The sequence below is a fragment of the Polypterus senegalus genome, chromosome 1, assembly GCF_016835505.1.
Source record: "Polypterus senegalus isolate Bchr_013 chromosome 1, ASM1683550v1, whole genome shotgun sequence".
NCBI lineage: Eukaryota > Metazoa > Chordata > Cladistia > Polypteriformes > Polypteridae > Polypterus > Polypterus senegalus.
In genome coordinates this window covers 44,899,512-44,923,930 of record NC_053154.1, presented here as the reverse complement: position 1 = coordinate 44,923,930, position 24,419 = coordinate 44,899,512, and the positions used below count along the sequence as shown (strand labels likewise).

General features: G+C 39.6%; 1 protein-coding gene across 5 annotated transcripts in view; it reads right to left on the bottom strand.

Moving 5' to 3' along the window:
* Positions 1–24,419, bottom strand: part of lmo1 (LIM domain only 1) — a 53,884-nt gene that overhangs the window by 7,994 nt on the left and 21,471 nt on the right. The window contains exon 1 of one of the 5 annotated variants that reach the window (XM_039748470.1): positions 8,048–8,093. The exons of the other annotated variants lie outside the window; for them this stretch is intronic. The gene's annotated coding sequence lies outside the window, so the exon portion shown is untranslated. Of the gene's footprint in view, positions 1–8,047; positions 8,094–24,419 lie in introns of those variants that run through there. 5 annotated transcript variants of the gene reach the window in all.

The following is a 24,419-nucleotide window of genomic DNA, read 5'->3' as shown; positions in this document are numbered from 1 at the left end:
TCTTAAGACAGTCTCTCACAAACAGAGGTATTGATCCATCTAACAGAACAAACTATTGCTTGTGTGTGTTTCTACATTTGGAAATTAGCTCCCAGCTTGGATGGAGAGGCCTGATGGATTCTTCCAACTGGGGGTGGTGGGGGGTCTAGTTAGTCCATTATGTTTGGGAAGGGTGGGGGGTATGGTGAGGAGAACATTTAAAAATAAAATGTTAAGTGCATTGTGGATTACTGGATTGTAGGTTAAACTGATGCACCATGCCGAGATATAAAACTTCAGTGTACTGCTTGTATCACTGTAGGTTTACTGTCTGATGTATTTATTTGTCTCATCATACTGGCACTAGTATAAAGGAGACCAGAGAATGAACACTAAGTACTCTTTATAAGCACCCGTTAGCCATCTATAAACAAATAGGCGATTGTTATAATCTTGTTTCATTATAAACCATCATGATCTTTTGAGAACAGCTACCCCGAAAAATCTGAACTTGAGGGCATAAGTACTACTTGCATGTTTTGCAAGCATACAGAAGAGTACGTAATAACTGATGTAACCAGAAGATTCCTTCCGAACTGAAGTAGAACTCCAGAGTTTATTGAAAGTAGCTAAACTTTACCTTGTCCTACCTGAAGACCACCATCTTCCACAGAATGAAAGCCAACTTGTCACCTTACAAGTTCTACAACCTCCTATACATCTATCCAGAACGTTTACACAAAATTTAGGCAAAGCAATGAATAACGCAACAAGTTTGCTGAAGCAGGGGGTTTAAACAGCAGCCAGACATGTCACGTTTCACACTTTAAAAATCAGGCTTATTTTAAAACTTGCATACATGTTTGGTACAGATTTTCAAACTTTAATGTGATGTTTAGATTCACATTGTCTTTAAAATTATAAAACTAAAAATCACAACTCGCATCATGAGTCTAGACTGTGCCAAAAGATTTAACCATGCCTGGGGCCAGAAATAAGACAGCTGCTGTACAGGCTTTTGAATGTTCGAAGCAGAGAGAGATGCAGATCACATGGCACGGCAGCAAGCCAACAGCTGATCGAGCAAAGGGAGGTTATAAAAGTTTCCCATTGTGTCACCATTTAAGAGGGGTTTTTAAAGGAGTGACTATCACCTTGGGGTGCATTCAGCCCCCCACTTCACAACGTGAGCAGTAGACACACTAAGTGTCCGGTTGAGGGAACCCCTAGTTGGTTGTAAAATATTGGACAAAGGATTTAAGCTAGAAGACAAACTACTCAGTATAACGGCACTGGCGAGGACAGCAAGTACCTGTGCTGGCTGGAACCTTGAAGTCAATACAACCTTGACAGTACTTTATCCTTTCAGTCCCACAACAACATCTCCCGTTCTGCATATTTCCACTTGCGTAACATTAATCTTATTCACCCCTCGCTCACTACCCACATTCCCACCCATACCCTTCGATTCTCTTCCTTCATCCACTTGACTGTCACCTTCGTCAGTCTTACCACTAAGGGGAGCACAGCATCATTGCTCTGCTCCCCAGCTTTGGAACTCATTACCATCTGAGCTTAGAAATATTGAATCATTTTTCACTTTTCAAATCTAAACTTAAATTTAAGACTGCTTTTTGTCTTGATTACAATTGCTCTGTCCGATTAACTTTTGTATTTTACTTGTTTATAATCTGTTTTTGCCTATTCAGTGTCCATGTGGTTAGTTAATTTTAATACATTTTATTTGTAGGCACCTTTTCTGACAAAAGGTCAAATGGGCAGATTTTTTTTTTTTTAACCACCAGAACAGTGGTTTGCCTGGTCATCCAGAGTTTGAATCCTAAACTGAAGCACTGTACATGGCCCTGCTTCAGTTAACCGATACATTTAAACTGGGCCTGTGGGCAAGATGGAGACTGGACCTGCATGTGAGTGGGCACTGAGGCTTGGCGAGCTGTCCTAGATCATCTCCTATAGAGTGTTCTGCCATGACCTTAATATGCAAAACCTTCTCAAAAATGCTTGTTTTCTAGGCACGTTGTTTTACAAATATCTAGTAGGCTGAAAACACAAATCAGAGGACTTTATTAAAAGACACTTAATCTCTCATTTACGAAAAAAGCACACCGTTAGTCATTTAATGAACACTAAATGTGTGATGAAATCTGGTTGAGGAGAAATTGTCCTAATAGCTTGCAACCCTTTCTGACCTGATGGGTAACCATTTCATTTTAAACTATTGTATTAGAATATACTAGGGTAATGATACATTGAGCTTGCTTTTAAAAAAATCCAAGTTCAAATGCTCATCCATTTTTAATTAAAACTGTATATATGGAAAGATTTATATTTGAACACCACAGAAGAAGAATTCAGTACTAGACAGATAGGGGCAGGTCTTTTGGTTAGAAGAGTAAGCAAGAGTGTTGGAGAAGTCTAACCAGACAGAAAACTAAGCAGAGATCTACTTAGGAACCCAGTGGAGGGCCCTGAAGCTGCAGGTCCTCAGCCCTAACCAGCATTCCCAGTCTGAACACACCCCATTTTAACCAAAGCTGCAGCTGTGTATAGAATTTGGCACTTTGACATTCGGATGCTTTCAAATAATGCACAAGGACTCACTAACATTTTATACCACTGTAGATTTCAAACTACACCATTTAAATACAGGTCAACAGCTGCCTTTGAAAGTTCAAGAATTACTTAAAATGGATCATGACAGCAGTCTAGTCCTCACATTTCAGCTTACATTTGTACATTATAAATACAACCTCCATCCCACCTCTACTCATTTAGGTGTGCTACCACGAGTGGCTCCAGCCCAGAAAACCATTTAACAAAAAAAAAAAATAAAATAAATAAATATACACACACACACACACACACACACACACACACACACACACACATATATATAAAAATACAGCTTTAAAAGTGGGGTCTTTAAAAGCTGCCCAATCATTACTGGACAAATTTATAGCAAGATGTACTATACTTAACCATATCATTAAAGAATTCTCAAGCAATAAATAGGAATAATATGATACCTATCTTGAATAGCAAGAAAGAAATTAAAAAACACAAATACCTTTAAATCTGAGATATGGGAAGTTTAAGGGATCGTAAGGTTTTGCAGCAAGTGTAGTCAGACCTAGAACATTACACATTAGGAGATCCCTAAATGTTAACTGTTTGCCATATGTGAAGGTTTTAAACAGTTGGCATAGACAACACAATAAAAAAGACTCTACATGGAGACAGGTTCTTAGACGGTTACTGCAGATTCCTTAAAGCCTGGTAGTGGTACTGTCCCAGGGAAACGCTTGTATCCAAACATGCACCCCTATACAGCCATCAACATACAAAAAAATGACACTTTAAGACCTCCTGCAAGAAACAGAATAAAGGATTGTAGGGGTTTGTTTTAAAACACAATCTCAAGTATAGGTACAGTGAAGCGGAAACAAGCGCCAGGTGTATCTAGCCTACAAAGCAGCACAAACATCCCTGAACCAATGACCATATTGTATAAAATGGAATATACAAAAAATCTTTGGGCAAGAGGCATAATTGGGGACTTTTACCAGGTCTTCAGAAATCAAACGTGTCCGTTATACTAAATCATGTATCAAAGAATGCCAGTGGATATTGAAGAAACTCCTTTAATGGATGCCTTAGCAAGGGATGTAGGAATCTGCAACTACCAAGTCATAGTTGAAGGGGAGGTTAAGGGGTTAAAAAAGTTATGCAGATATTGGGACAAAACTAGATAAGCTGATAACAAAGCTCTCCACTAGCTTCAAATATTTGATTTCAATTCTCTTTATACATCTACTAGGAAAGTTTCCCTGAATCTATATTCTTGTAAATACAATTAAGGCCAGTTTAGAGACATGAAAACTAGACCATGGAAAGTTGCTAAAGTTTGATATTCAGCTTAGCTAGAAACCTTTAATGGAGCACAGGGATGATGCAAGATGGTAGTTAACCTGCTCATTGACAGTTCTGGGCTGAGCATGCACACTGGGTGGAACCAATGAGAGTTTCAGACAACAAAAGTTCAAACTTCTAGCAGTCAAGTTACTTTACAGGCTGGGAAAAAAACCCCAACATACCTATTCACTTAGTATACTATAACAATTTAGTGAGCTGCTCATAACATTTTTACCAAATCCACATAATACTTTAGACTGTTGGGGCGATGGCGTTTTCACCAATAAAGGGTAATTTAGGCTAAGGAAATCAAACCTCCACTTCAAGATATGGAAAAACGTCCAATTGACCAAACACCAAGTTTCCTCAGATGTATCACAGATTTTAAACCCGCTTACCTTGGCCACTCACCCCCAGCTCACAGGTACTCCACTTATTCCTTTAAGGTCCTCTGGAGAATCACAAGAATGTGAGGACCCCAACCCCACAGGTCACAATTATTCCTTCACTTTTTCTGCAGTTTTGATAAGGGGTTAACTTATATTTACTAACAAAAGCATATCTGCTGCTACTTTTACACTACCTGTGCTTTTAAAGAAGAAAATTAAGGCAAGTGCTTTTAGTGTGTGAATTAAATTGGCTTTTTTTTTTTTTTAAAAAAAAGTATAAATAGGCATTAACAAAACAGAGAATTTGTTCCTGCAGATATAACAAATGCTCCTCACTTGGCTTAAGTGTTGCTTTTTAAAATTATGCATAAATTGGACTATACATTTCTGAAAATTTAAAATACCAAACACTGTAGACATTTTATTCTAAACCTAATTAGTTACTACTTTGTTTTCCACCCAATTCAACATTGGAGCATTTCCATTTGTTACTGTGACATTTGAAAAGATGGTGTTCTCCCCACATACAATGCTCAAGTCAGTGAATAAGACAAAGCAGTGTAGGGCTGTGGCAACAGAAGGGCCGGGAGTCTGCTTTAAAAAGTGACCACTGGTAACAGGTGAGATCGACATACCATATTTGTGAGATTGTCTTTACAATCGCACTAAAAACTTCAGTGGCAGTGTGATTTACCTTTCCATTTTTTTTGTATCATTGCAAGCAGCCCAGTCCCTTTCTAATTACAAACTAGTAGCCGAATTGTGTTTTGCCACAAACCGAAGCAGATACTGCCAAGGAGGTTCACTGACAATTAAATCTGGCTCAATTGTCTATCAAGCTACAGCACGGATGCCTTTTTTTTTTTAAAACCTGATAAAGGCCTCCTGGTTTAGAACCACTGCCCCAACAGCTCAACCAGCTAAATCTACATGCCCATGTCTCTTCATATCTAATCTTTCAAGAACAGACACCAAAAAAAAAAGGGCATACGGCCAAACATTTAGCCATTCTTTCAATTAATACCTCAAGCCACAGCTTGACACATTAAAAGTTGTCAAGGAACATACCTATATATATATATATATACACACACACACACACACACACACACTATACTTCCTTAGAAGGCTGGCATCCTTCAATATCTGCAATAAGATGCTGCAGATTTCTCAGACGGTTGTGGCAAGTGCCCTCTTCTACGTGATGGTGTGCTGGGGAGGCAGCATAGAGGGATGCCTCACACCTGAGCAAACTGGTGAGGATGTCAGGCTCTATTGTAGGCACAGCGCTGGACAGTTTGACATCCATGGCAGAGCAATGGGTGCTAAGCAGGCTCCAGTCATTCATGGAGAATCCACTGAACAAGAGACAGATGAGCAGCTTGTTCCTCCCCCCACTATGTGACTCTTCAATTCCACCCGGGGAGGGTGGACATTATACAATGTTATTGACTGTTACACCTGTCTCCACCCTGCATTGTGTTTCACTATTGTTTCAGTATGCTGCTGCTGCTGGAGTATTTGAATTTCCCTTTGGGGATTAACAGTATCCATCCATCTATAATACCACAGTTTGCCACATTCTTCAAAATGAGATTTTCATAAAGGAGAAATATGAAGTCCACTGGTACGTACAACAAGTCCGATTCCCCAAACTACAGATAAACATTCATGCATATGTTCTGCCAGTAGCCAGCTTGAAACACTAAACACACCTTCCCAATTCCAATGTTGAATTACACATTTAGACTTCACCCCTTAAGATACTTAAGGCAAGAAACAATAATTATGTAGGAGAAGGGACAGACATTGGTCTGGATCAGTATAATTACTCCAGAAAGGGAACAATTACTCTGATTAAAAAAGTAAACTGCATTGAGGATGCTGCAAGATTATGCCAAATTCTACAAAAAGTAATTTACTGTCTGGCTGAGCGCAGTCCCATGTGGGTTAAAAGATGCAACAGGACAAAGGCAATGCTGAACAAAGACTTCAGGATACTTGCATCATGATTGGTCCAATTTGTTATTTTTTTTTTTTTTAACCCAACCATGGAATTCAGCAAGCCATTTCAAGTATGCTCTACTCATGGGTGGGCAGTGTCGTTCCTGGAGAGCCGCAGTGGCTGCAGGTTTTTTATTCCAACCCAGTTTAAAGGGAACTGAATTATTGCTGATGAAGCACTTACTGCTTAAGTGGCATTTTGATGATTTTAGTGGTCTCGCTTGTTAAGGTTCCCCACCCTTAATTGAGTATTTCAATCTTAAGGAGCCATTAAAACAGTGAATTCAGCTGTTTAACAAGCTGTAAAACAGCAAAGCAGCCAACAGTTCTCCATCTACATCTGTGTGCATCATACACCGATTTTAATAAAACGCTTAATAGAAACCGTGACAGACTGAAATTTATCCTTTTTAGGCTTCAAGTCATTTGTAGGATATCCTACGATACAAGACTTTACAGAGCAACAAGGCATAAAATTAAAAGGAGAGATGGACAAGGATTGGTTTCTAATTAAGCAATTGGGTTGAAATGAACCTGTACCCACTGCAGCTCTTCAGGACCAACTCGGCCCACCCCTGCTCCAGGTAAACCTCTAGCTTCCCTTACTAGGGTCTTAACCCCTTCATTACTAAATTAGTCTACCTAAATGACATTTCAGTCATTTTCACATTGGAGCTGGGTAATGGTGTAAAGGACTTCTGAATGCTCCCATGCCACACTGAAAGTTTAATGCATTTTTCGTAAGCATTTCTTGAAATGGAGTCGCTTGCTTTACGAAGCAACACTGCTGGGAAAAAGCTGTATGCAAATTCCCGATGTGCTGTGAGAGACATTAAGGTGGAGTAATGACAATACCTTTTACACCAAGCATGACATGGTTTGACTGTACAGAAAGGAACACAAGGCAGTGTGGCCTGAGGAGTGGTCACAAAATGGGAAGTCACTGCAGCATCCTGAAGAGCTGACACAAGCACTCACAATAAAGTGTGAGAGTCACTCTGATGGATCCAATTCTTTTGGAATGCAGCTTTCACAAAAAGTATGAATGAAATAAGTATTTCTAATGCTTCCAGTTCTGCAACAAATATAAAAATTGGTCTCTTAAACTAGCTGTGCGGGATGCCCCCCCCCAGCAAACCTTACATAATGTTTTAGCTAAAACACACCTCTGCAGACAAATCCATTAAAAATATTTTACTTCAAATGAATGCCACTCTTGTAAATTGAGCTCTGCTCCAGAAGCCCTTTACGCTTACGCAAATCCAACATTCACTGCTGGAACAAAAGGTTTTCTAACAACGTAGTAAAACAGCTGTATACCAACTGCACACACATCTCAAAATACACTGCCAAGAGGGATGTGCCCAGTCTGCCTTGCCAACACTGGCGGAAAGGCTTCTGGGTTTAACTATTGCTCAGTTACAAAGATTGTACAACAAGCATTGGTGTGGAGTGTGACAGCCTGCATGGGAACATTTGACCAAATAGCCATTCACACCAATGAATCAAATTAAGTGGGGACGATGGCTCCTGTATCATAACAGCATATTGACCAGTTTAGCAACAACTAGACTAACCAAGTCCTAATCTTAGGACACTTCTAGCCTGTCTGTAAAGGCTAATACAAGAAATGCTTCAAATAGCAAAAAATAAATAATGCATTCCTGGACAATGATGAACCAAAGTTTCATTGTCACACATGGACAAAGCCTCACAGCATCGAGAATGATGAAGGAACCAACCTGTAATGGAGTGGCAATACCTTCCATGGCTCACCGGATCAAATCATTCACCTCCAAGGCAAAAAAGCAAACACACTATGGCACCTGAAGGCAGTGAGAACGAGATATCTAAAAACCTGACAGGAACAAAAAGGATATAAAATCAGGGGAAATTGGACAGAGTCTGAGCAGTTAGTTTTTAAACAATCCACAGAAAAATTCACTGACCAGCTGCAAAGAGACCAACATTTTCTAAATATTGCCTGGTGTTAGAAAGTTTAAACGTAACTGAATTTTTACTGCATGTATTTTACAAACTAGACCTTAGTGTGCAAAAAGAAACCCTAAGAACCAGATAGAGGGTCTTCATTTTACTGACATATTTAAGCAAGCTAAAGACATTTGCCCAGATGAGAATGAAAATTGGATGTTATCAGCCAGTTTTAGTAACCAAAGACCAGATTTGAGTTTAGTTCAGAATTGAGCCCTGAAATTACAATTCTGAAAGCCATTAGCAATCAGATGCTAAAAAGCCAAGTTATTTTCATTTGTGCCCATAAATGTTCATTGCAAGCCAATTTAATAAAAATGGTGTAGGTACTAAATGATCAAAATGACTAAGACTAGAAAGTAGTATTAGTTGGGGATGTAGTCTCACAATCCTTAAAGGCTTAATGCTTGCTGGAAGGGGACTAAAACTCTAAACCCAACCAGGACCAGCTTGCACATCTGCTGAATCATTTACCTGGGGAAGAGATGGCAGCAGGATGCATTATGGAAAGTGGGCAAGCCAGCAGAGAGTATGATGCTCTTGTCAATATTCTGCTGGGTAACCTTGGGACCCGGCGTTCAGGAGGATCTGGTTCTACTGTGTTGGGGCCAGATACCATAGGAGACCTTCAGGAGGTCTTGTACAGTCCATGCCTTGACAGGTATGAGCAGTTTTGCTAGCACAAGGGGTACCTACACATTAGGCAGGTGGTTTTAATGTTGAGGCTGATTGGGTTGGGGTGCACACACGTTACATTGTAGTAATTTTGAATTGAGTAAAATCGAAGACATTTCATAAACAGCTTGCTTAAAAATCAGAAGGTGGTCGTGATGAAAGGTTGCAATCACATGAGCCTCAGGACTGAACCTCTAGCACAATATCCGAACACCTACAAAAATTAAGATCTGGAGGTTTCATGTATTAAGGTGTTGAACTTACTCAACTTTTACACTATGATGCCACTTCATACAGCATCTCCACTCAAACCATTTAAAACATTTACGTACCAATGACTTACACATCAATACAATTGCCACATCTTCCATATTTTATACAAGACGCAGTTCTCAAAGGGCTTTCATCTTGGTAAACATCTTCAGAATCAAATCACCAATACTTCACATTTTCTGGGTAAATTAAAAACGAACATCTAAAAGGGGCAGATAGCCCTGTGTGTTTTGTGGATTCTACAAGATCCTTTCTAGCTAGTATGTCCACCTGAAGGGAATTTCAGGGTTGTAGGACATGGCAGATGTATCCAAATTGATTCACTCAAGACGTCTGGCTAAAACCTCCACCATGAGGGCAGGGAGGAGGAGTGGGAGCAGATTTCTGAAAATTCAGAAGTGAAAACATCTGTCATGCTTAAAATTCACTAGATTTGAATTAAGTGTTAAAATTGGGCCAGGTCTACAAACTTAATGTTCTAAACTTGCTGTTAAAGTTCACTTCCTAAACAAATTTAGATGCAACAGCAACTTAAAACTACTATCAATTTAAATTCAAGATGTATTAGGAACAACTTCAGGCAATCCTACAGCTTTCAAACTTTGATAGGATAAGATTCAATAAAATGTGCTTAAGGTAAACAAAAGGATGTTAAATTGGGAACATAGCATGCAATCTTACCATCACGATAGGGAACCAAGATGCTTTAAATGGACGATTGGCTCGAGATTTGTAACACTGGGTGTGTGCAGTTAAGATTTCTGAACTGTATAGGTAGTAGTAATTTTGCTATCAAGTTTGTTTTGAAGTAAAATGGCAGGAAAAGTCAGACTACATTGCATACCGACTACCCTTAACTCATGAACTGAAACTTTGAAGTCTTGAGTATCCAGTGGTTTAGGGATGGTCTTCATGCTTTGCCCATTTCAGCTTAGACAATTTGCTTCCCACTTATTTTTAAGTCTGTTGCAGCACATCAGGAAAACATGCTTACAACTGGCTGTTAGCATTTATTTGGCCATTTTAGCGGCATGTAGGTAAGATTAACCTTACACACAGTCCACAATGCAGCTCCTCCAAATGAGCAAGATGCATTTCACAAGCATACTGCATCATGCAAAAGCATTGAGCAGGCTCATGAAAAGAAAAATTGAACTAGCAATCAAATCTACCGAAACCTTCAAAGTGTTTTACAATTCCATAATTTACTGCTTTGGCACCAATTTGAAGCCTTCCAGGTATACCATGTACTGGCACTGTGCATTCTGTAACAAGTACTGATTAAATCCATGTACTTAGACTCCTCCTTTCATACACTGATATAGATCTTGAAGAAAAAAAAAAAAACCCTCCTCAGGACTGTTTTAACACAACTGGAGCTCAGGTAGATGGACTTAGTCAGGGTAAGTTGGATGTGGGGATTGACACAGCAGCCTTGTGACTTAAAACCAAATGACTGAGCAGTTATGCCACATTGCCCGCTTCCTTTGGTCAAAGAAACAGAATTGGTCTGACAAGCATGAAAATAAGGGGAACACTTTATGTACAAATAGATGCTGGTGACCCATCCACTAAACAAGAGTAACCAAATAGTGGATTCAGACACCTTCACTTCTGTGCTGTCAATTTTAAATGGATACATTTACCTTTTTTACCCATCACTCAATCTACACTACATGTTCAGAAAAGTATTATAGCCAGACCCTTAATTCAGTACTTTGCTTCAAATCACTAAGCTTTGCATTCCAGGTTTCAAGCAGGTTATTCCATTCCTCCTCACAGATCCACTCAATTTCAGACTGGTTGGGAACTACCAGTAAACGGCCATTCAGGCCTCAGACATTCTATGCCACAACATGGTCTTTGCTGCAAATTTCAGGTCTCTAATGCTGAAATATGTATTTGTGACTGAAGCAGGTTTAAGGACCTCTATTTGGCATGCCCAAATGCTGCAAAGCACCCACTATGGCAGAACACCTGCACCTTGCTTCACCAGGGGGATGGAATAAAGCAGGTGAGGAAGCTCCTCAGACAGTGCTTAGAGATTCACCCAAAAAGAGAAATGGGTCAGACAAGACTTTCCTATGGCTCCAAATCCTTTAAAATGTTATTTGACAAACTCCAAATGAAAGTGGATCAAACTCCAGAGGGATATTGTACCTGGAGATGGCTGTCCATCCACTAGGTTCTCCTCTCAGCAGAGGGCTTCTGAAGCTGTTAGAGTAACCCTTAGGTTACTGGTCACCTTCCTGGCTACAGTTAGGCCAGATATCCAACTATTGATGTGAAATGGAAAATTTGGAACCATTCATCAGAGCAAGGGTACAAGTTTCTAAAGCTAATGTGGACAATCTCTATAGTTTTTAGACGCAAGGGCTTGGTTTATATACTGACATGGAGGGAAGGGACCATATCTATCTCTCTCTCTCTCTCTATATCTCCAATAGGAGACACCTTACCAAAATTTGAACTGATATAGTGAAGGTTCTGAATACTTGCAGAAAGATTTGCTAAAAGAATTTGCAAGCCTTCTGGAAAACATTTTTACTTTGTCCAAAGAGGGGAAAAAAAAAAATAGCTGATTTACCTAAATTAAAATTTACAACACAATAGAGTGAACAAAGGTCTGAATACTTCCTGTACCTAATGTTTATTATACACACCATGCATATACTGTGCTAGTTCTAATCAAAACAGGTACAATACTTTCTGAAGTGCCTAAGCATTACATTGCTGCAAATTATAAACTGTTTTATTGAGAGGTTAACAGCATTATCACAAACGTTCAAAAGTTGAAGCCATGTTAGTTGAGGACTAAGCAGCATTTGTTTTCTACCCAGTTTTGGGGCATCACAGTGAGCTGGACTGTATACAAGCCTTGACTCGTACATCAACTGCAGTTTCAGCCTTTCTCCATTTTATAATTTGGACTCATCCTGTGGATGAGATCTAAATTACTAATTTTCATAAGGAGGAACTAGGACCATTAAGGACAGAGGTACTGTGTAAGAGGGTGGTAAAGTATAGAAGTAGAATACTTGGCTGGATACTTCTATTCAGCCTATGGACATGCAAATGCTGTTGCAAATTTTGGCACGATATCCCACTACATACAGTATCATGACCACACTTGCAAATAGAAATGCAACCTACCCAAGCTAGCTGTACAAATTACACAAACCCTACCCACACTGTTGGTGCTCTGATCCAGATCAGTACAACAAAGGGACTGTAGACCTATTGCATGATAGCACTTCAGTTTCATCTTGTTCCCCTTTGACTTAAGTAAAAACAGACCGCATGTTTTTACCTCTCCTGTAGTCCACGAGATGCAACCAGAAACACCAAAACTGTCCATCACAGGCATAAAGACCACGGCTCTCCTTTATAAAACTGAATTAGTGTGAAAATGTGTACACACAAAAAACATGAAAATGTATGCCATAAATTTGAAGTATAAAACCTGGCATATGGACATTTCTATGCAACATACCCCTATAAATCACAATTGTATAAAATTACCATATATGAACCGTCAGGCTGCCTTCCTGAAACTATACATGGATTATGCCAATTCCCCTTGTATATAAATGATCACGAGGCTGCAGACCTTTATTGGCTGGTAGAGCCGGCTCAGCAGACCAGAGCATGTGCAGCATTGTAGCTCCTCTTCCTCGGTGTTCAGGGAGTCAGAAAGGCATAAGTTCCAGTTCAAAGTTTGTCATGTGCAAAGTATTCCCTGTACAATTACATTTTCTTTGCTGTCCACACCAAATGACAAAACCAATGTATAAAGTAGCAGATATGAGGCAGCATAAAATATAAAAAAAGATGTATAAAGTACAAATGTGCAGGTAGGTGTGTTATGGGCAAGTCAAATAAAATTGTTAGAGGTAGATAGAATGAGGTGAAACATGGTTATGAACTCCAGTCAGTTATTTAGGAGTCTGATGTAGGAGTCTGTTCTCCAGATGGAGGGAAAAATGTAGTGCAGCCACGATGGCATCCGAGGTGGAACTGTTGGACTGGTAGGCATACTGCTCTGAATGTGGGCCAGCACCACTCAAGCCACTTCATGATGACTGGAGTGCTACAGGCCTGTAGTCATTTGTTTTAGCTTAGGTTGATCATAGTCTTAAAGCAGGATGGAATGATGCTCTGACTGAGGGAAAGGTTGAAGATGGCGCAGAGAACAATCAGCCAGCTTGTTGGCACATGCTTGGAGAGCCCACCGAGGGATGTTGTCTGGTCCTGCTGTCTTACTGGGGTTGATCTCACCAGCCTCTGAGTGGGTACTCCTTAGCTGGCACATGTGATGACAAGTCATGAGGGTCATAAGAGGGTTCAGCCAGTTACCTTAGTGATGAGCCAACCACCACATACAGCACAACCTACAAGCCATCAGCCAAAGTTACTTTGCCCCAAAATAAGCAAATATTGGTTGACCTAGGCCACCAAGGCACAATGTCACTCATCTTGGCCTAATAGATGACATCCAAGAATGCTACAATTGAGTCAGGAAAAAAAAAAAACGATAGCTGGTTATGTTTCATGTACACCAACACCAGGTGAAAAACTGAACATTGCACCATTTTCAATTAATGGCTTCCAGCACAGTGGACATGGAGGGAAGTTTGGTCAAGATATTGCCGTCCTGTTCAAGCAGCAACAGGTAGCTTTACAATGTCATGTCACAAATTCTAACAGCACTGATAGGCTTTATGTGTATAAGAGGTCATTTAGCAGATTTGACTGCATTTTATTACTTTATCAAAGTTATTTACCAGTTTCTGCAAAATGTTGCATATAGATGGGTCAGGGTTATTGTAATTAAACACATTCTGCTGTGTGGAAAGCTGTAAGCATGGAGCATTAGTTCAGATTTTTATAAAACTTGTGAATGCACACTGCGAAGTAAAGGAAGATCTGTTAAAAAGGTAGGTATCATTTCCTGGCTAGGCCAAGCAGAAGCCATGCCACTGGCCTCAAATGATAAATGAGCAACTTGCAAGGATAAAACATTAAGACTATTAGGAGTACTCCATCACTAGCATTTGGGAGAGACAGTTGAAACTTCCTGCAGAAAGTCTTTTGGTAAATCAACTCTTGCAGTGATACTACACCAAATCATAGGTTTAAGTTCATGCACCACACCATTAGTCTGTTCCAGGAACTACTGTATAACTAGACCTAGAGTGTAGATTTTAGAATACAAGTCTGCTATTCCTACATCTTGAGGTAGAGTATCTTTAAGGTGATATTGCAAACAAATCTAGTCTGAGAACAGTCAAGTTATACAACTCACTCATGCATGCACCTGGAAGAGGGGTGTGAAGTACCAACCTTCTGTTCTACCTCAAGACCTTAAGACTTCTAGGTGCAGAAAGTCAAATTAAAACATTCAATATAAAAAGAATTAGAGATGCTTCCAAGAGGAACTCTTAATCCCTCTTCAGAGAAATTGGACACCTGAAAACATTCCATAGTACAAATTCATGTATCGCTAACAATAACTGGCTGACGTGTTATGACTAGGACATCCTGCATATTGAGACTCCGAATACTTGCAATTTGGGAACTTTTCTAGAAGAGGCCCTGCTAATTTCTGCATGACACCACATTGTCTCATTTGTCATATTATGAATTATACTTTTATAGATTCTCATACTTTGATAAAGTCCACATTTTGCAAAAAATTACTGTAATGAGAAAATCTGGTGTATTAAATTTGCACTCAAGTTTACACAGTCCATACATACTAGTAAAAGTGTATAACTGGCCCTGTGAGGTTGAGCAGCCCTACTTCCCGCACACCCACAAGGCGACCTTGTGGTGGGTTAGGTCGGTCTCTCCAAATTCTATTCATGGCTAACTGTCTGGACCCCCTAGTACAAATTTCTGGTCATATTGTGCTTGCTAGAGAAAGTCTGAAAAAGTTTAGCTATGAACGTCAGGCATGCTGGCTAAAATGAGGCATCACCCATCAGAGGCTGTGGAAAGGTTCAGAGATAGATATAACCACAGTACAAAACTGCTCCACCCATCTGTTGCGTCTTCAAGCTGAAAGCAGTCACGTCTGATCACTCAAAACCCTCATCTGCAGAATCAGAGCCAACAAAATGCAAAAAGTCATTAAATGTTTAGTGAGAGGCTATAGGCTTATGCATGCCACACTATACAGAAAAAGTGTTAAACCCCCTTTATCCTGGTCTTTGCGATTTAGCCAATAAAATGAAATACTTGCTAGCCAACTTCCTCAAAGTTTAACCTTTTACCCCTTAATGTAGACTTCATAAATTCACATTTAGTATTAAGCTACATAGTCAAGGATAGCAGATAAAGGTTTTTTCCAAATGCCAGAAGGTGAAAGAAAGTGAATAGTTGATTCATAGAGGCAATGATCTTTCCACTGGTACTAGTCTGGCACCTGTATGCATTGTAATACCACGCCACCTGCACCTACGAATAAATTCAGAAACATGACTATCCCACCCTGATATCAAAATTTAAAGACACCACCACTTTGTCTGTACTTTCCATGAAGGGCTGCAAATAAATTTGTGAAATTCTAGCATTTAAACAGTTTCAGCAATCTGTTCCAGGTTTTTGGGAGAGAAACTGAATATTCCATGCACTTGCCTGTATGGGGAACAGGGCTGGGACAAGCTGTAGCTTGGAAGCTCCTGTCATGAGCAAAGTTAAGGTTATGCTGTAATCTTCCAATTAGGAAGCACTTCCTTCTAGCTGAAGTTTTCACTACATCTAAAGATTTAGAAGCTTCAAAACTTTCAAAGCAGCAATAGACAACCCCTGAAACAAACCTGTTACGCCCTGGTCAAAATTTACAAACCCTGAAGGAGTCAATGCGATATTCAAATGCACTGCTTGTTAAATTGTTCAGTGGAGTGTGGGCTAGCTAACCAGTCTGCACAAGCCGATACCATTGAGGTCTTCAGGTGTCTCAATAGCTGTCAAGATCACCACCCCACCCCTGTCCAACACATTAGCACAGAGTACTTTCAGAAGAGTCCAGTAACTAGTAGGACTCCCTTATAAAGGCATATGGCAGCAAGTGTAATGGTGCACTTTTAGCAAACGCTGAATTTTTGTATTGTGTCTGAGGTGGCGTTTATCTCGAGCTTCAATAAAAATTGAAAATTTCAACCTTGAGAAAGTTTGCATCTAGTTTCATAGGATACCCTTATAGCTATAGATGGTAAAGGATGGGACCATGTGAACTGGACAATTTGAATTTCAGACACTTGCAGAATAACCTCTGGCATAAGTCAAATTAGAGTTCTCCCTCTTACCACTTTCTTCCAACTACTGCACATTAGTGTAATTAAGATACTTTGCAGCATGCACCTTAAAAGCAAGGGCTGAAGGTTATTGGGATAGAACAGATACAGTGACATACTGCACACAGGTTGAGGCTGCGAGGTTTGAAGTACAAATGGCTTTAAGCATAAATTTCAGATGCAAAGACTGAAAGAGACCTGATAAATGTAAGAAAAATCTACCAAGTTCAATCAACTTACCCATTTTGAAACTCAAATGTTTATTAAATGTATTATACTTAAAAGTTCTGATAGAGATTCTTTTTAGCTTTTCTTGTTAAGTCAGAGCTTGAAGCACATCGGGCCCTTCAAATATTGTAGAAATGTCAGATAAGTTGCTTATACGAGTGCATTAAATGTACAAATTTAATCCCATTTCAGTATACAAGTAATCATTTTAGTCCAGAGGTTGAAACTGTATTCTTCAAATGGTGTTCAAGAAGCCTGCAATTACTTTTGACCCACTGCCAGTTAGTAATCCCTTCTTTGGAAGAGCAAGGTAGTCCATCTTCAAAGTTAGAGAAATACAAGCATGTCTGACCAAAGTGCAGCATAGGACCACACTTTAGGACCAGGATGAAAACCTAGCTATGTACGTTGTACAAGACGCACAAGCTCTGGCTATAGTCCAATGCTCAAACACTTGATCCTATGGTCTCTATTTTTGATTTTAGCATGCCTATCTACAATCTGCTTCCTTCTCTACACTTTCAGAAGTTGTATTTAACCAGATATGAGGAATGTCTTGCATTGGAGCTTCTAATTCAGTCCCTGAACAGTAAGTCTTACCTGTACTAGGAATGTTGCTCAATTGCAGAGACAGCAAGAAGCTCTACATCCAGGATGCACCTTCAGATGCCCCCTAAATCTCTTCATAGGTCTCCAATGTGGTTTGCTTCCTTGCAGCCACCTTGTATTACCAACACTGGTTCTCATTTCAGACATTCTAATGGACTGGCTAATACTAGTCACATGTGATCAATGGAACATTGTGCTGGTGATCTTGTGTTGCCATCTACCATTCAGAACAGTGGCTCCCGTTTGGCAGATTTAAATGCAACAACCAGTTATATGGAGAATATGTAGGTTTAAGTCATTAACAGTATTTTCAACCTAATTTTAATTCTGCTTTTCCAGGTGCCCTGGTTGTTTGATTTACTAATTAGCAGGTCTGCCACTGAAGTTGTTACAGCTTTCATCATCCTGGGTGTCTGCTGTGCTGGTTAATTGTCACTATTCGGGCTGAATAGAGAGCAAACTACACAGGAAAAGGGGAAAATAGGAACACAAGAGTTAAGCATTTACCTTTAGAAAAAAATTCTAAATGTCTTATAAATGTAAAAAACTTTCTGCATTCAGAAAGAGGAAAAGACCAGCTAATTAAACAAAATCAGTTATTGATCATGAACTGTGAATCGGGTCAAAAACCAAAGACCTGCAGCCACAGTGGGTCTCCTTGATCGAGTTTGGGAACCTCTGCTTTACAGAATAGCTCAAGGCTGTCTGGTGGCATTTCCAAGCACCTACAGATGGCATTGGTATGGAGATGCAGGTGTTGAGAGGTAGTGATGACCACTATGCAGCAGCTAAGGTGTTTAATCATTTGCAGTGGGTGCTCACTATCCAGTGTATCAAATACCAAAATAAAGCTATAAAAAAATGCAGCTTCCCATACTACATGTGCTGCCTTTATCCAACTGAAAAGATCAAGAATGCTGGCTAGCAAAGAAAAGACAGTACCATAAAACTACACAGTTGGATCTTAATGTTTACTAAACAGATTAGACATGGGTGGAGACAGACATCCATAGGCTCCTGCACCTGCTCAAGTGATTAGCCCCATGCATTATTACCAGTGTACTTCAGTTTGTCTTGTTTTTTGCCTTTGTGCTTGTATGCCAGAGAATCTAGATTTTTAGGAGAGCTCAAAAATGATCCAAGCACCTTAGACTCACCCTAGAGGGGGACTTGTTTTAAATGGGCTCTGACCAGGAGCCTCTATTGGTGGGCTATGTAGTACAGTGTGGTTCCAACTTTAGAATTTTCTTGAAGAGGATAATTTGAGCTACACAGAACAATTACAAGATTAAGGACAGTTAAGGAGACAAATTTTAATCTATGATGGACACAGGAGACCTTGTGCTACATCTGGTGCCCAAGTATTAATCTGTGGTGGTTCCCAAACCATTCTGGTGGCCCCAAGGAGCTGCATGTTTGTGCAAGAACCACCTTGTTTTTAAATTAGACTTGCACCAGAATTAAGTGAACATTTTTGGCATTAACGAATTAGAAAAGTGACATTAATAAAAGTTACTTGTTTGTGGATAAGTTCATCCCACTTTCTATTCTGTCTTTCCATTGACTAGTGGGCCTGATACTGAAGCCCACTACCATTTAGTATTGTTCCTGGTTGTCATCTTTGCTTGTTTATTAGGATACAATGAAGGGAGCAGATGACAAAGGGGAGAGGAATAGGAAAACAGTTAAGCACTTAAAGCAGTAGCAAAAAATTATTTAAGATCTTGTAAAGCCATAGTGCTGTGCTCTTCTGAATACAGATCAGATTACAAATCTGGTTGGAACAAAAATATGCAGGCACAGTGGCTGTCCAGGACAGTTTGGGAACCACTCTTCTAGTGTGCTAATGATTAACAGGCCTAAAGGCTTAGAAGGTGGTCCTCTTAATGCACATGGATGTTCTACACTTAAATGTAAGCATTAAAAGGTGAAGACTCTTGTAAAAAGGACTGGACTTAAGTGGTTCTACTATTTTAGATGTGCGCAAGTGCTCATAGATTCCTGCTGTGGGCTATCAGCAGCAAGGTTTTACTAGCAATGCCAAACACCAATGGTTCTTCAAGCAGTGGCTGGGTTCTCCGTTTCAGATGTACAGCCATTTTATGCCCGGTTAGCCATCATAGGGGTGTTCACTAAAAGCAAAAATAGAAAAGTCAACTTTAGCCATACATTAGACTACAAGATAAGAAATGGATAGGTTACACATTGCCTACCAAAATACTCCTTTATTCATGAGGTGTAGTTATAGAAGGCTTAAGACATGACCAGCTACAAATTTTTTCCTTGTTTGGCTTTGTAGTGGCCCGATAGCAGGATGATGCATATTCTAAAGTGGCACTTGGTAACCACAAAAGTTAGTTTGCACTTCACATCAACAGGATGCCACTGACGACAACAACCACCACCACTTTGAGTAGCAGTTTCATTGATAAGAGATGGTCATGTAGTACAAGTATCCACCAGCATACAGAGGTTGGGGGTATATGGCCATGTATACTTTCAGGAAGTAGTGCATTTTGTGCAATAAAAGTTGTGAATCTCTGCATCAAGTAGCAGAGCTTAAATACAGAAACTGTGCCACAGTGGGTGGCCAGATTGCCTTTAGGTGGGAGCTTGCATGGAAACGCTAGTTTGGAAGAGACTGAAAACACTTTGCACACTTAATTTACCAACAGTGGAGCTTCTTAAAATTCCTGGTTTGCTTAACAATCCACTGATCAGGCCACTATTCTAGTTAGAAAACATGGGTCTTTACTGGAATAAGATACTTGAACAGGTACCAGAGAATTGTTTAAATTCCTAGCTCCTTCCTGGTACAAGTACCAAAAAGGTATCCACATATTACTGGCCAAATCTGAATGATGCGAGTAGTTCAGCAGTGACATGTATAATTTTATAGGTCATTAAAGAGATTGCATTTGTCCGTTAGTAGTACCATCATATGCACAGTGACAACAGCATAAAGAATCTTTATAAGCTCCAGAACTTTACGGAAAGACTTCACATAATCTTAAAGTTGGGGCAGTCATGACACCCTCCTCTGAACAGGAACAGTAGTTTGACATCCCCCACCAACCATCATACCAGTCTGCAACTCTTTTCCATAAAAGTGTATGGTGTTCCTGTTGCAATACTTGTCAAATCAAGTTAGACCCATCTAACAAAACAAAAAACCCAGCCTGAAGTACTACAGGAGAGATCCCACACTTTACTAAACCGGTTACATTTTGAATTCAAATTCCACCAGAAACAAATTCCTTAAGTAACAGTTCTCTGCCAGAACCTTGATAAAGAACCACAAGACCAGCACCTCCCTAACCAAGTTACTTAAGCACAGCTCCAGGTTTGACTAATGGTACCACTCGGACTACAAATTGTGACGATTAAGCAGTGAAGTTGAAGTAAATGTAGATTCAATTGTGGTAAAGGGTTTTGCCAAAGTGAAGACACTGTGTCTGTCATCTTTTGCCATATTTTCTACAGTTAATGAGGCTACGAGTATTCAAGAGATGAACCTTTTGCAGAAACCCTATAATGAAAATAAAGGAAAATGTACCTCATCTTGCCAACTAATGCAACTTAATAGTGAAAGTCACATTACAGGATAACCAGATCAATGTTTGTAGAAAATTCAGACCTTCCAGCAGCCTCTGATATCCAACCCCAGGCAGGTTTTAAATTAATCAGTATTTATCAGGTATTTAGCAATTAATAATCCCCCCACTTTCTCAAAAGCCAGTCCAAAACCAATTTTAAATTAAACATGTTCAGAATTTACAACTCCAAGCTCTGAGGGGACAGCTATATAAAGTGAATGGACAATTGAAAGACCTGCAGAAAACACAAACTTGCCTCACAAGATGTACAAGCCACAGTGATGGCATTTTCATAGCCATTTTAATTCTTTGAGAATGTTAATAAAAATGCTGAAATTCTAGAACCACCACCATACCAAAAGAGGCAAAAGGTTTGGGGAAATTTGAGTAAATGTGATAGTGTCAGGTTTGGAAAATTTAGTCTGTGCTCTATTAAACTAAAGACAGACTAGGATAGTGCCTAGGAGTCAATATCAGTAGGAATATAAAATTTCTATGCAAGGGATAAGCCATTTGGACCTGGATTTAATTTTGTATTGTAAAAGCCCAGGTTAGATTGTCTGTTAAAGATGTGCTTTATGGCAAAGTAGGACCTACAATATAAAACAGTCCAGTTACACAAGAGACTGAGCCGTGTAAAACTAAAGCATTATAAAACCACATTAATTGCATGTACATTTTGAATTAGTACACTGTTCAATCTTGACTGACAAGACCCTCTAAATGCTATTTACCCAACAAATTCCAGTTAAAACCAAAGTTTAAAAAACGGAGTTAATCAAACTGATGCACCACATTAACTACAAGGAAGTGATGGCAGTTCAGGAACATTTTAGTGGTATGAAGACCTTGAACACCCTGCACCACTTTTGAAAATATGGTGGACTTGAGCCACCCAACCTACCTCAAGAATGCTCAAAATAGAAGCTCAAATTTTAGATGGTAACTGTTCAGGTAATAAACTAAAGACCTAATTTAATAGGTCATTGGACTGTAGACTTCCATCCAGTGAGGGGTAGTTATTGGTGGTCACTATGCAGCCAATATTACACATTTCTCCGCTAACTTTGCTCACAAAAGATTTAACTCAGTTCTATTACTGATCTCATTCACAGGAGGGCAGTCAGACGAACCTGAATCTGAGCAAGTTATTCAGTGAAACCTATGCAGCAACTATTTATGCTTAAATGTTCCACATGTTGGTGCTAACCTTGGCAAATTATACTGTGCATGCATTTTAAGAACACAATCAAGTAGATTGTGCACAATGCGTCTTGAAGGACAACAGAAAAACCTCCACAATGCACTGTGGGTATCACACCCCTCTGCCATCCTGTCTGGAGAAGAATTTGAAAGAGACCGAGACCCCATATTAAAGGCATATTGTACACTTTACACCATTTGTGAGACTCGGCTAACTTGGCATAAAAGGAACAAACAGGGGATTCCACGATACATTCATAGATCTGCAAAAAAAGGAACAAACTGCATTAACCAGAAAAGCCCCAAAAAACATTTAAGACATTTAACCCCCTTTTAAAAAGGAACCCTAAACATCCAATAGTTCATAGCCATTCCAAGAGTCTACAGACACAGCAATAGTGGAATGGAGTCATTGCTTTTATCATAAAGGCATGTTGCACAGCTTGAAAGTCCTCATAACGAAGCCCATAAATAAATATTTACCAGTTAACAGGCTTTTAACCTGCTGTAGATACATACTTAGCCATTAAGTTTAGACTATTAACTCATTTGTCACTATTGATAAAGACATTCCCTGTCAGGTTTAGAGCCAATATCAAGCAGCAAGCATTTTCTTCTGTGTGTTAGATACTGGTTACAAAATGCCAGTTTTCTTCTGTATGTATTGGAAAAAGCTTAGGGCACTGTATATAGACAAATGTTAAATTGGCACCCCTTGTAAAAAAAAAAAATCATAAGGGTTAGAAAAGTTGTCTGAAGTAATCTTGTACAAAAAAAAAAAACTGACTTGAAACAAGATCAAAGGAAAAGGAAAAAACACAGCCATCAAGCAATACATTTAACAAAACCCTGTGCCCCACAATTGGCACCCTCAAATTAATGAGGAACAATGTAAATAAAGGGAGGTTCCCCTTCTAAACTGGACATTGTTCATTGGAGTACACAAACTTTCCAGCTGAAATCAAATGCTTCCTGATTAACTGGGATATAAATCTGAGGAGACAACCAAGTTTCCTGAGCCAACCATCAAGGCAAAGAATAAAAGTACAAAATCAAAATGAGGGAGACTTGTTGCCCTTCATAACCCAGGGAATAGTTATATAAAAATAGCTATTCACCAGAAAAAGCCAATTTCTATAGATAGGGAAATTAAAGTAAACTGGAACTGACAAGCTTGCCTGGAAAAGGATCCATGTACAGGGAGAAGGAGGGCAAGAAAAAACCCTGGGGTAATCAAGTCTCCAGAATCAGACAGCATCTTCATGCCAACAGCTTTGGAAGGTACACCAGAAAGAAGAGTACAGAGCACAGGTGACAACATAAGACCCTGGATAATCTGGAGAGATTCTGTAAAGGAGGATCTGCGATGCTGTGCTCTATTCTCCAACCTTATAAAAAAGGTTGGAAGACTCCATGCTGTTATATTGGCAAAGGGAAGTTGAACAAAGCATTAAATGCAGTGGTGCCAACAATTGCAGCATGTGTTAAAATATTTGAGGAGAGCTTTGTTTTTCTTTGAAAACTTGTTTCAATTAAGTCAGGTGTTTCCCCATTTTCATTGCAAGATGAGATCTTAAACTGATTTTCCTAACTTACTATATGCACTCACCTAAAGGATTAGGAACACCATACTAATACGGTGTTTGACCCCCTTTCGCCTTCAGAACTGCCTTAATTCTACGTGGCATTGATTCAACAAGGTGCTGAAAGCATTCTTTAGAAATGTTGGCCCATATTGATAGGATAGCATCTTGCAGTTGGAGATTTGTGGGATGCACATCCAGGGCACGAAGCTCCCGTTCCACCACAGCCCAAAGATTCTCTATTGGGTTGAGATCTGGTGACTGTGGGGGCCATTTTAGTACAGTGAACTCATTGTCATGTTCAAGAAACCAATTTGAAATGATTCGAGCTTTGTGACATGGTGCATTATCCTGCTGGAAGTAGCCATCAGAGGATGGGTACATGGTGGTCATGAAGGGATGGACATGGTCAGAAACAATGCTCAGGTAGCCCATGGCATTTAAACGATGCCCGATTGGCACTAAGGGGCCTAAAGTGGGCCAAGAAAACATCCCCCACACCATTACACCACCACCAGCCTGCACAGTGGTAACAAGGCATGATGGATCCATGTTCTCATTCTGTTTACGCCAAATTCTGACTCTACCATTTGAATGTCTCAACAGAAATCGAGACTCAGACCAGGCAACATTTTTCCAGTCTTCAACTGTCCAATT